Below are 13649 nucleotides of genomic sequence, written 5' to 3'. Positions count from 1 at the left end.
CGGCTTGGCATAATGTACTATGTATTCTGAGAGGATAACTTAAACTGCTGGCGTATTTGGCAATTCTGATATATTGGTTGGTTAGGACTATTCTTAATTTGGCCAACAACTAAAAGATCGAAAAATGTTTCATCATCCTATAGGATATCCTCTTTTTTAGATGTAATTCTGCATCCGCCATTCAATATTGATTTCCAGCCACTAACATATTAATCCAACTTTTGATTGGAGTATTCCTATCTTCTTGAGACTTGCCAACGCTTTCGGGTATTTTTCATCCGACATTTGAAACGCTTTGAAATGGTTAAATTTTTCTATATCTGGAATATTTGGATCATTATGAACCAAGCTCTCAAACAAACTCATAATAAATTCAAATTCTGAATATTCTCCCCTGAATTTTGGCAAATTTATTTAGGGAGCCTTGAGCTGTGAGAAGCTACAAAAGATGTTTCGGCAAGTGAAGTTTTTTTTTATGCTAAAATTGACTTTATTATGGACTTTGTTTCATATCGTCTTCATCAATTTCTTCAATCTTAGATTCTCATTTCATTAATTTTTCACTATGTGAAATTAATATGTCGAGGCGACATTCTAATTCTATTGGATCTAAAGACATAGTCTTTTCGAGAAGGCCCGTTTTAATTCGCAAAATACTACTTTTCGCCACCGTTCTTTGATGTCTTAACGACTTTAAGTCCTTCAACTCTTTACTTGGAGACAGGTTTGCGAGAGTTGGCTTTGGCTTACTCATTTTTGCTTTGGTTGAATTAAAATTCACAAAAATAAGTTATTTGGCACAGAATAATTAAATATTGAGAATCAACTGGCGAAAACGAAAAATGTCGATTCCCAAATAACGAAAAGCCAAATCGAAAAATGCGCAAAATGAGCAATAGGACAATAAAGTAATTTAATCGGAAAATTTCCGAACGAAAATCTCTAAAAATGGTGAAAAACCGGCCGATAATTTCAAAACCAGATCGAAAAATTTAGAAATATAATAATACTAAATTTGCAATTAATAATTTTTCGCCTTTATTTCAAAATAAAGAGCAAAAACCCAAAATCCCTTTAATCACTTTGAATTCGTATATGTCGCGATATACGTAATAAGATGAATGATGGATATAATTAATATATGTATGTACAATAACAATAAAATGTACTATGTATAAAGTGAAAAAGGGAGAGCCAAAACCTGAAAGTGTGCACTTTGTGTTATTGTAGTTTACTTTTTATTGCACTGCTTTCAGTAATTCGCACTCGTTACCTGATGCGTCGGCTGTTTGCCGGCACTTACGTCCCTTTAGTACAAGATGCAGAGGCAGCTTATTCCCACGACGGCAGCGGATTGATGGCAGCAGCAGCTTGATGGCAGAAGCGGCTTGATACAGGAACGACGTTGTGGCAGCAGCGGGCACCGGAGTCATGTTGTTGACGTATTAAAACTGGACACTTAGCGGAACTATGTAGTTACGGGGTTTTGAAGCGGCACTGGAAGCGGTAAGTTATAGTGGTACTTCACTCTTACGGCACAAGAAGCGGTAGTTTGCAGCTGCACTTTACGGATAAATCTTAATTTTACTGTCACACGGCACTTTTATACAATATTATAATTATTTTTTGTTTGTCAATTTTAGCCGAGACTATTTCGAACACTTTAATGCTATACTATATGTAAACATGAAACTCACTCTACCTGTAGTTTCTTTACAAACGTACATATATGTATATACATATACATATGTATGAGACATATAAGTATACATATACTATACAGTCCAAGCACACAATTTATTAATTTTGTCTTACCGCAGCTTCTCGTTATTTACAACGTACATACATATATACAAGGTGCGTTCCAAAGTAAACAGGACTCCAAAAAAACAATACAGCTTTTTGCACGGTCCAAAAACAGGTCGAACGAGTGTTTTAGCTCGTTGGCCGGTATGGCCGCCAGTATGCCGGTGCAAGCCTTTTGAATGGCCTCTACGTCTGTATAACGCCTTCCTTTCATGGGCAAATGCATTTTTCCGAAAAGGAAGAAGTCGCACGGTTCCAAATCAGGTGAATACGTGGAGTGGTTAATGGTTAAAATGTGATTTCTGATCAAATAATCGGTCACAAGCGTCGACCGATGAAACGGCGCATTATCGTGCAACAAACGCCAACTTTCATCTTCGCGATATTTGGGCAGAACACGTCGAATGCAGCGCACCAAACGCTTCAAAACTCCAAGGTAGAATACCGCATTAACGATTTGGCCGGGTGGAACAAATTCTTTGTGGCTCGTCCGATGCCGTCACAATATTGTAAAGGAAGTTTTTGTCCTTTTTGATCTCTTTAATGATGTCCTTCGAATGTTGGATTCTGAGCAATTTTTGGTCGTCAGTTAATTTGTGCGGAACAAACCGTGCACACACCTTTCGCCCAAATGTTCGGTCAAAATGCGATAAATCGATGTTTTAGAGATGTTCAATTCGATTTTCATGAATTTCAATGATCAGCCAAAATCGATTTTTGATGAATTCACGCACAGTTTCAATGGTACTTCCGGTGATTACGGATTTTGATTGGCATACATGTTGATCGTCATTTATATCCTCACTACCACTTTAAAAACGTTGAAACCACTCGTGCACTCTGCTTCGGGATAGGCAATCATCGCCAAAAACTTGTTTCATCAATTAAAACGTTTCGGTAGAAGTTTTACCAATATTAAAACAAATTTTAATGTTGGCTGTTTGTGGTATACATTTGATATTATTATTCATATAATAAACTAATCAATACAGTGAAAATTTTATTTACGAATAAAGACGAAAATGTTTTTGTCGGTATAAGAATCCAAGTGATTGTACATGAGATTTAATTTTGAATATGTTCATACAAATAAGTTGCATTGGACAAAATAACGAATTTAAGGCTGCCAATTAATAGAGTTGTCGGCTTAATATATTGTACTTAATGAAGATGTCCGCTAAATAGAGCGCCCATTTAACAGAGCTTTCACTGTATTTTTTATTCATGAATTTTTTTTACTATTCTATCTTCTAAGTCGGTTCGAACTAGACTCAGTGTGGTAAAATTTTAAAATCAGTTCAGTAGTTTAGGCGTCCATCACGGACAAACAACGTGACAAGTAAATTTTATATATAAAGACTAAGGGATCCGGCCACGCGTTGCTGTGGTATACATTTTAAACTATTATTCATATAATAAACTATTCAATGCAGTAAAAATTTTGTTTATGAATAAAGGCGAAAACGTTTTTGTCGGTATAAGAATCCAAGGGTTTGTACTTGAGATTTAATTTTGAATATGTTCATACAAATAAATTTCATTGGAAAAAATAACAAATTTAGGGCTGCTTTCACAATGTCTGTTTACCAGCCTTTCTGTCCAGTTAGTAGAGTTGTCCGCTTAATAGATTGTACTTAATAAACATCAACAATGTGAATAGTTAATTGAGATGTCCGTTTAATAGGGCGTCCATTTAATTGAGCTTTCACTATATTCTTTATTTATGAATTGTTTTTACTATCCTATCTCCTAAGTTGGTTCGAACTGGACACAGTGTGCTAAGTTTTACAAAAATCGGTTCAGTAGTTTAGGAGTCCATCGTGGACAAATAACGTGACACGTACTTTTTATATATAAAAATGTATTTGACTACTGTATTTAACACTTTATTTACGTGTATACATAAGTAAGTATTCATTATTTTTCACGTCACTTTTCTTTTTATTTAGGGGTCACTGCACTTGGCCACCTCCACTATTTGTACCAATTATATATGTATTTCTCTAATGGAATTTTTTATTTCTTTATATATCTCTTGTATTTTTTTTGTTTCAGGGGATATTTTTTTTTCAAGTTTAATTTGTTTCCACTTCACTTTCCCGAAGGCCGAAAACCGAAAATATTTGACAGGCAATTAGTCAGGATAACGAAAGTTAACACAAACACGATTAGTTGGCACTTTTAGTAAAAAATAAGCTAACTCCACGCACTTAGTCTCTGCTTGGGCGCCATGAAAAATCTCAAGCGTTTTGAGATGCGAAAAAACTATAACTTAGGAGTGCGCGAATAAAATGTAAAAGAAAATTGCTGTTCCGAAAAAATGTAATAATCCGATGAAATGAAAAACACGTCCGATCGTTTGCACGTTCTTAATACAATTAATTATTTATTCCGTTCAATCGGATCAGCTGGCCCAAACTAACTAACGGCTTAAAAATAGTTGTCTTATAAATATGTATTAAATATCGGGGTAAGTACAATTTTGACGCATTTTCGTTAAACTGAAGTAATAGATTAAGGTGAAAAATAGATTTAAGTAATATAAATGTGTTATTAGGGTAAGTATGTTATGTTTCATAATTCAATGTATGTAAATTTAAATTTTAATATTTTTACAATTACTTTTCTTAAATTTAGTTTTAGGTTTAAAAAATATGTAGCTGACGGAACAGATGTCATTTAGGGTCCATAATTCAAAAAAAATAATAATAATAGTATAGATTACAACCACTATAAACGGTTTGTTGCTCTAGATATAGCATCGATTTTGGATACCTTTGTGCTCAACATTTATGACACTATCAGTGATTTTGAAAGATTTACTGTCGTTTATTTTTAAATCTTTATATAATTTTACATTAAACAATTCGAAAACATAAAAAAAAATAACAGAGACACAAATGTCGAAAGCATATCGAAATATATAAAAGAAAGTCGTGTTAGTTCCACTATTTATAACTTACGAACGGCTGTCTCGATTTGGCGGAAAATTGGTCGAGAGGTAGCCCAAAACCAGGGGACAGACATAGGATTATTTTTATCGTTTTATGTTAAAAGTCAGTTCAATTCATAAACACTGAAATTATATTTCAAATCATAAGTGTTTGTTCAAAATTCATGTTTTTTAGAATCATTTGAATTTTTTATTACCTCAAAAAAAAACCACATAAATGATACTTTTTATCACATTCTCGTGGGACGTGACATAAAACGTGGTATAAAAAAGCGCAACTGTAAGCAATTAATCAGTAAAAAACAGTCTTGGAGTTCTTTTGTTGTGGACGCAATTTACAGCTAAACTCACGTAGTCTTTGGTTAATTACAGTAGAATTTTGAAGTTAACCGGTTGATGTGTTTGTTTCGAATCTCTATTATCACATCAGAGATCAACAAGTAGATACTTTACGACGAAGAAGAAAAACTGATTTGAATCTAGCAGCGCACAGTGGGGTAAATTGTGCTTAAAATGGAGATTAATTCCCACAAGTCTTCAAGTTATGGAAAAGTTATTTTTTTTAGTTAATTAATCATAAAGAAGTAAGAAAATAATGCAATTCGAGTTTTTTGATTGTTTATATCTTAAAAAAACAAAAATATGCTGAACATCGGTTTTCTAAATTTTTAATTTTTTTAAGCTTCAAATTTTATTTAAAATATATAAACTGTTTCTTCATCACTATAATCATATTCATGATCATTGTCGTCTTCGCCTGAATTTTTATCATCGCCTTCATCATCATCGTCATCATCAACTGTTAAATATGTCTTCATTTGCTTTTTTTCTACTGAATTTGCGAGAAAAATGTTCTCTAAAATTCTTAAAATCTTTGTTTCGAGCTACCTGAGCTTCTTCTGATAATTGTCCGATTGGCAACATAGCGTGCGATATTATCTCTGGACCATGGATAAAATATTTGTGAAGTGTTGGAGGCATGTTATACCAAGGATAACATTCAACGAAGTATTCTGTACCTCAATATCGTGCCCACTAGAAACAACTACGAGTATTGTATGCATCTTTTTAATCAAATTTATGTCAACTTTAGTAATTGCTGGTGACATCTCGGGATTTTGAAAGAAACGCCTAGCTGTATTGCCATCGTTAGAATTCCCAAGGCCAGGTTTCGGTTGGTCAACAATCAGACCAATTTTATCTTTAAATCCTTTTTGAATCCGTGCTTTATTTTCCGAAACTAATAGTTTCTCGCTTTCTGTTCGAGCTTGCCACTTTTTATAGACAATTTATATGATAAGTGGAGAAGATATTCAAAGAACCTAATCCACCCATGAAGTATTGAAAGCCCAAACTAAATTTTCTGTTTTCACAACTTTCTTCACCATTTCATCAATTTTATTAAAATCTTTCGAGCTAGCTCCACATAAATAACATTTTTGTGTAGATGTTGTTTCTGTTAATGCGTTGCATACTTTTCCATCAACCATAGATAAAATTAAATTGTGTTTAACTTTCAAATATTTACTTCCATAAGGTATAACCAAATTAACAAGATTTCGTATTTCTATACCAACTCTTTCGTTTTCAGTTCTAGAAACAGCTGTGGACTCTTTTACAAATTTACAAAGGCCTGCAGAACCTGGTAGAAGCTGGGCGCGGATTTTGCCACATAATTTTGCTTCCACAAATCAACCTGATTGGAACAATACAGGTGATGAAAACTGATGAATCATTTGCACCCGGATTATGGTACGCTTGCTTATATGAGCTGTGTCCAGAGCTTCCATCGAATCCCCACTTGGTGTACAAGCATAAATTCGTCATTTCCTCATCGTTCAATGTTTTAATTATGCTATTTTGGGCTAAAGTTATACGCTCAGTGGTATGGTCTAAAAGGGCTTGCAAGCTTACTTGTGCTGAAATCTCGAAAAATGCGTGCTCTCACGTCTAGGATAACAATCCTTTTTTGCTGATTGGACATATGAATAGCAAGGAAACCTATCTGGAGCAGATTGCCTCATAACATTGTACTGTTGTCGAGATAACTTTGCTTCCACCAAAACAAATAAAGCGTCTTCTTTGGACATTTGCTGTGATGATTTGGCAATACTTTTATGAAATATTTTCGCTTTTGATGGTGAACTTGCAACCTCTTTCACTATCTTTGACGCTTTCACTTGCCCTGAAGCTCTAAAACTCCTTTGTGCAGTATAAGCTAATAAAGGCAAAGGCACAATATCTCTTAAAAATTTACTTTTTTTTGCTTCGTTTTCTCATTTCATTCTTCAAATGAAAGTTCTTTGCAGCCACGTTTCATTCCTTGTGAATGGGTGAAACCTATCGAAGAATCCAGCCAACTTTGGGTTACTTTAAGGAAACGCTCTTCATGCCTATTGGCTCTGCTCCAACGAATTTTAAATTGACTAATAAAGGTTTTTATCCTAGGTCATCAAACTCTTTTATAAATTCATCAGATGGCTCAATACGCTTTTTCAATTGCTCTTTTAAAAATTCAAATTTTTCATTAAATTTATCCCAGCCAGAGTTTTTCATTATGTCATAAAGACTTTGACGAGGAACCCAAATTACATTAGAACTGGTTCCTATAAGGAAGATAATAATATTTTATCCTCTTTAAATGTAGTCAATGTCGGTATCGCTTTTACCATGTTAGTTAAATATACATCACTATTGTTATTTCTCTCGACTGCACATGACATACAAACATTAGTAATAAAAATTGCGCGGGAAAAAACAATGTCGGTTATCATGGTTTTACATATACCCTAAACCTTAGATAAGAACCTTATGCCATATTAATTAATTATTACAAAATGTAAGAAATCAAAATTTTATTACAAAAATGTATGTGATGATGTTTATTATTATACATATGTAAGTAAAACGCGAATTTTAGACTAAAAGGAATATGTTCTTATGCATTTAAACTGCCGTTTTTCGTAACGTATTCGTGTATATTTGACCAGGCAGTTCGCATAAAGAAATGCATATACTGAGAAAGTGCGCAGTATTGGCGCAACTTTTTTTTTACAAACAGTCATAGATTACAGGAATGAAACAAGATTTGCTTTACCCCGCTTAACTCACAACTATATGTCTGCTTATAAGGTCGAAATCCCAATATTTTAAGGCTTTCGCCCAAAAAAAAAAATTAAAATACTTAGAGACACGTAAAAACACAAATGAAATCTTTTTGTATTTACTAAATTACCTAAACAAGAAGGTTCTATTACAATTTTCTCAAGATTTGTCCAGTTAAAGAAAATAAAAAAGTTCGAAAAATGAAAAAAAAAATCACGTATATTACTGTGCGCATACAAAAAGAAATAAACTTGCAATTTTCAGAGAATATTACAAGAAAACTGTAAATTTTTTGCCAAATATTTGTTCAGTTAGTGATGTAGAATTTTATCTACTTTTGTTTGATACCAAAAATTTACTTGTACCTTGAATTTTAATTTTTGAATTAATCTCCAAAATCGACACATTTTACCCCATTGTGCAGCGTTTCGATACGATTGCATCACTAACGGTGTGCATACTAGCATTGGACCGATGGACATTGTTTGCGAGTATTATTGAAGTTTTTCGGAGAAAGGCCAGGGTTGTGCTACTTTATTATATTGGGAAAAAAAATTGCCGTTACTGACTCCACCACCAGAGCCATTGCATTCATTGCTTCGCGGCGAAACACCCGAATCACGACATTTTTTAGCAAACACTTAAAAATACAATGGTTGTTTCCAAATGACATCATTTAGGGCGGAAATTATAGGAGAACAAGGATTTAATCCTACATTCAAGGTATTTATTCTTTTAATTTTGTACATACACACAATACAGTAGAAGCATAACTTACTATACTTATTCATATAAATTATGAATACTTATTATAAAAAAAGAGATTATAATATATATATATATCAGTACACTACAGTACAGGAAATATTCCTATGTGTTACGTATGCTAATTCTGAAAAAACGGGTTTATAAATCAGTTAACAGAGTTTGCTTTTGATTTTGTAGATACAAGGACATATTCACCGACGAATTTAATCAATACTGTCTCTAGAAGATTCACAGTAGAGTGCTTCAAAAAAATGTTAGTGATTGACAAAAAATCCTCCCTCAAGCCAGACGGGAGAATTTTTAAAGTTTGAAAAGTCAACTTTCTGAATATGTGATGGTTATTTTTGAGAAACGAAAATTAATTGATAAAATTTTAGTTTGAATAAAAAAACGAAAATTCCTATGTTAAATGTATAGAAAACTAAAATAAAAAAACGACCCCTTAAAGTTAGGCTACAGCGCTTGGCTTGAGGGAGGATTTTTTTTGTCAATCACTAACATTTAAGAGGGTAATAGTATACTTCATGGGCAACATGGAGGAACAACTTGATCGGAGATAAATGTAGCAGTGAAAAGATAATTATTCGTGATCTGCAGCAACTACTTAATGAACGTCATGCGTTGTCGATGACTACAAAATCGTGATCAAAGCATATAAACGACCATTTGGAACACACGAACGCAATTATTTATTTAATGCTCGCAACAATAGATCAAGTGGCCACCCTTATTTTTAGTGAAAACTTGGAAACACGCGATATTGTGCTTACACGTCGCGATACTGAGTAACTGCAACAAATATCTGACATGTTGCAATAGCCGCTAATGTTTTGGCAAGGTGAAGATGAATATTATTTCAATATCTAAATGAAAAAACCATTGAATGGTGAGTTTCAATATAATAGTTGTTTAGAGAATATTGGACAAATTACTGGCAACCGTCTAAAAATCATTATCTCGACATATTTGTAATTACTTTAAAAATATAGATGTAAGTTTTACATTCGTAATAATAATACTCCTGTCTTAATTTCATGTGAAAAAACTACCAGGAACGTTAGCTCGAAGAATTATTACACATACCGTTTGATGATTCGACAAAATGCTGACAACTATTTGCTGCGGCTTCGACGTTTGCTGCAGCATGTACGTCAAAACAGAAACGGAGCGCTTAACTTTCATTCGGTTGAACCAAGTCAAACTGCGTTCTGAGGAGTATATCCATTTACGAGATGCAATTCGTACGGAACGACATGCAGCTAATATAGGCCGATTAACTCTTCTGCCATCGACGTACATAGGATAGAGATTGTTCAATTGCTGCTTCCGGACAAACATTAAATGACCGACACGACATCACAGCGCGTGTAATCAGACAAAAACGCGGTCCCTGATAAAATTCATTGTTAAACAACGCATTTTTGTAGATACTAGATGCTGGATGTAATCAATAGAATGACAAAGGGAGGATTGCCGCACGCACACATTTCTATTTGGTTAGTGAAAAGAATTCAATCAGTCAAAATCGATGATGTTATATGTGCCAAGATTCCCGATCCACATCTATAATGTTGTAATTAGAAATAGGATTCATTGACCGTGTGACGCCAATCACCTTTCGTGATGGACGGCAAGTATTCCAAACACAAAAAAGTGAAAATAATGGATTTCGTGATCAATATTTGGATTGTTTCATATTCCCCAATTATTTCAAGACGCATTGCAATGTCGAGTATTGCAATTCATTAAAAATTCCATAAAAAACATTTGCTAATATGTCACGGAAGGCATCGATATGGCGGTTTTTGTCATCCAGACCTCCAATAGCAACAATGAACGCTATCAAGTATGTCGATATGTGAACTGCAATGAAGCGATTTGGCATATATTCGCATTCTCTATTCACTAAAGTCATCGCACAATTGTACACCTGGAGAATGGTTAAAGTAAATATTATACAGCTTTGAATGTTGTTTAACGAGCTGAAACACCTCCAGCGACTAATTGACTGTTAATTCTACAGTATTCCCAACAATTTGTGCTGCATGTGGAGAACTTAATTAATTAGGTTTACGATACCTATTGGAAACGGCAATCGTTGAACCAGTTGTCTCCAAGTCCGATACAAACATTTTCTATCATCATTTCGACATGCTTTCAATCGAACCCATCTAACCTCTGGCAAAAATACAAGGATAATATGTCAGAAGATATTTTACAACAAATTCGTGTCAGTTAGAGAAATCCCAACCTTCAGATGAATAAGAAGATACATAATCGGGCTTTGATCTTGATCAAAGACATGTGTAATATGAGGTATATTCGGTATTCAGGTCAGGTTAGAAACAAAAGCGCAAAATCGTGAAATGAATGACGCATTTAATTGAGAATTTAAATGGGTAAGTGAATATGATCACCAGGAATTAGATTTAATAGTTTGAACGGATGTACCCTTGCTGAATCACCAACAAAAGAAAGTTTTTGGTTTTTATTTCCTGGATGCCCTTGGTGGTACTGGTGGCATTTCTCATGTCTGTAGTTTTAGCCATGTTCGTGCGAGATCCAACATTACGATGGCAGATGCTGCTCTGTAATAGAAGCCACATTGTTAAAGGAATGCCGTACGGCTCATTCAGAATTAAAATTGACGTTAAATCTTCAAACTATTGAAGAACCAACATTTAATATCGCAAAACACTCCGCAATGGCCTAAGTTTTATCAGCATCGAAAATCATCATCTGGGACGAACGCACAATGGCACATAAACGAGCATGGGAAGCATTACACAACAATTATAGATCTATGTGTTGACACCATATGTTTTGGATGCGCGATTATTTTACTGTCTGGAGATTTCCGCCAAACACTACTAGTAATACCAAGATCAACTGCTGCAGACGAAATACACGCTTGCCAATCATCCAATATATGGCCAGTATTCCCAACCATCGTTACAAACCACAAAAAGAATTAATGGTTGAGTGAGCGAGCAATTTTGAAGGCTCAGAATAAAGACGTATGTATATGACATAAGCTTCATATTTCAGAATGAAATAATTGCAACACTGAATTTTCTCAAATCAATTGACTATGTAACAAATTAAGGTGAAGCTACGAACTATCCAGTTTAATTTTTAAACACCTTGGATATGCCAGGCCTTCCACCGCTCAGTTTACGACTAAAGGTTGGATCCGTTGTAATCATGCTTCGAAACATAAACTAACCAAAGCTGTGCAACAAAATGCGTTTGGTGAAAAGGAAATTGATGAATAATGTGATTTAAGATACGATACTTAATGAAAAAATCGAAGAAGAGGAAGTTCCCTTTCCAAGAATCCCGATGATTCCAACCGACATGCCGTTTGAGCTTAAAACACTTCAACGTTTAGAAAATCAATGTTTTTCCCATGGTCAATTATATGTGGCATGTTCACGGGCCGGAAGACCATTACATTATTTGTTCGAGCACCTGATAATAAAATGAAAAATGTCGTCTATCCCAAAGTGCTTCATTAAAAAGTAGAATCCATGCACTGAAATACATTGCCAATAAAGAATCCTTAAAATACTTGCTTCTTTAATTTACCTACATTAATTATCCACATAAAAAATGTATCTTGATGAAATTAAAAATCTGTTCATTTATTACCTCTAAGGTACACACGAAGTTCGCCGGGTTAGCTCGTTATGTAAAATAATATAAAAAAAATACAATAAGAATAAATAAAAGTATTGCATTGTTTAAAAAATGCTTTTACGATTTGTTTTTGTAGCACGATTCTTGCTGGATTGGATTGCTGTCCGCGATCACCGCGTCCGAGGGTGGAGTCGGTGCGCATTTTGGAGTGCATCTCCTTCCCCTTCTTCTTTCGCGACGGTAAGCCATACTTCTCCGAAATTCATCTTCTTCTTTCTATTTTAGCGTAGATAGTAGTAATGTCAACAGTGACATTTCCTTCGCTTCTTATTCATTCTGCAGAATGCAGAACCATAGTTAAAAGAATCGTTTCTGACCAATCCCAAGTGAATGGCGCTTAGAGAACTTTCCTTACTTGCGTGAACTTCCACGCATGGCTTCCTCCTCCTCACCCAATATTACCTACACCTGTCTTTTTCTTTTTGGACGATTTTGTCTTCTTAGTTAATGGTGTCCCTTCCAAAAAGGCAGTTCTTTTTAACCGAGGTCGGTTCGGCCCTGCTTTCTCCGTCGTCTTTAACATAAACAGGATGCACCAAGTCGAACCTGTTTTACATCGTACCAGCGCACACAACATAAAAGAAAAATTTCCGAATAAGTGGTATACTTTTCATAACACCACGCCGGAAAGAGATAAGAAAGTTTTCTCTGCCATAAAAATTGGAGACGACATAATAGATCACACTATGAATAAAGAATATGAAATTGCTTAAGTAATTAAGGATTATGAACATGCCCTGGAAAATATCGGATGACGAAGGAAAACCCCTTTGGTTGAAGGTAAAGCAGCTCCTAATATCTAATATCTGGGCGGTCTTGAAAGAAGGTTAGTTAAAGTTGCGTTAATAGTAAAGGACAGAAAGAGCCTGCATTACGCTAGGAAAGGCCTTAAGTAGGTCAAGTGAAAACGTCAGTAAATACTGATAAAGGGAAGGAATTTAAGTGGGGACCATCCAAAATATCGAGAAAACATTCAGTACTGTGATTGTCTTCACAGCGTTGTTATCTTTAATCGCGTAGGACTAATCGGTATGTAAAATCAGTGCCTCATCGAAGTATTTTTTTTTGTAATTAAACACGGAAAAAATTATTGATTAATTAAAAAAACTTTGATCAGACAATAGATTCATTGCACCACTTAATGAATCTGAAGGACAGATGGTTATGAATTTGAGTTTAAAAAATTTACATCACGTACAACTATTTTTGTCATTTTGGCATCCCAAAGTAGCAAGTATGGTACACTACATACATGTATGTAAAAAAGTGTTTTTACTGAAACTATTTTATTAGTACGATTTATTTAAGATGCAGCTAC

At 34.4% G+C, this 13649-nt stretch overlaps 1 long non-coding RNA gene across 2 annotated transcripts; it reads left to right on the top strand.

Annotated features, from left to right (window-relative positions):
* Positions 1 to 1665: 1665 nt before the first annotated feature.
* Positions 1666 to 12383, top strand: LOC126766242 (uncharacterized). Of its 2 annotated transcripts, none has more exons than XR_007668766.1 (2): positions 1666 to 4276; positions 8810 to 12383. It is a non-coding gene; the product is annotated as an uncharacterized LOC126766242 (long non-coding RNA). The 2 variants fall into 2 exon arrangements; XR_007668765.1 differs by having other exon boundaries at positions 1666 to 8587.
* Positions 12384 to 13649: the final 1266 nt, after the last annotated feature.

This window comes from Bactrocera neohumeralis, unplaced genomic scaffold, assembly GCF_024586455.1.
Source record: "Bactrocera neohumeralis isolate Rockhampton unplaced genomic scaffold, APGP_CSIRO_Bneo_wtdbg2-racon-allhic-juicebox.fasta_v2 cluster11, whole genome shotgun sequence".
NCBI classification, from domain to species: Eukaryota; Metazoa; Arthropoda; class Insecta; order Diptera; family Tephritidae; genus Bactrocera; species Bactrocera neohumeralis.
This window is presented reverse-complemented; position numbering and strand designations above follow the sequence as displayed.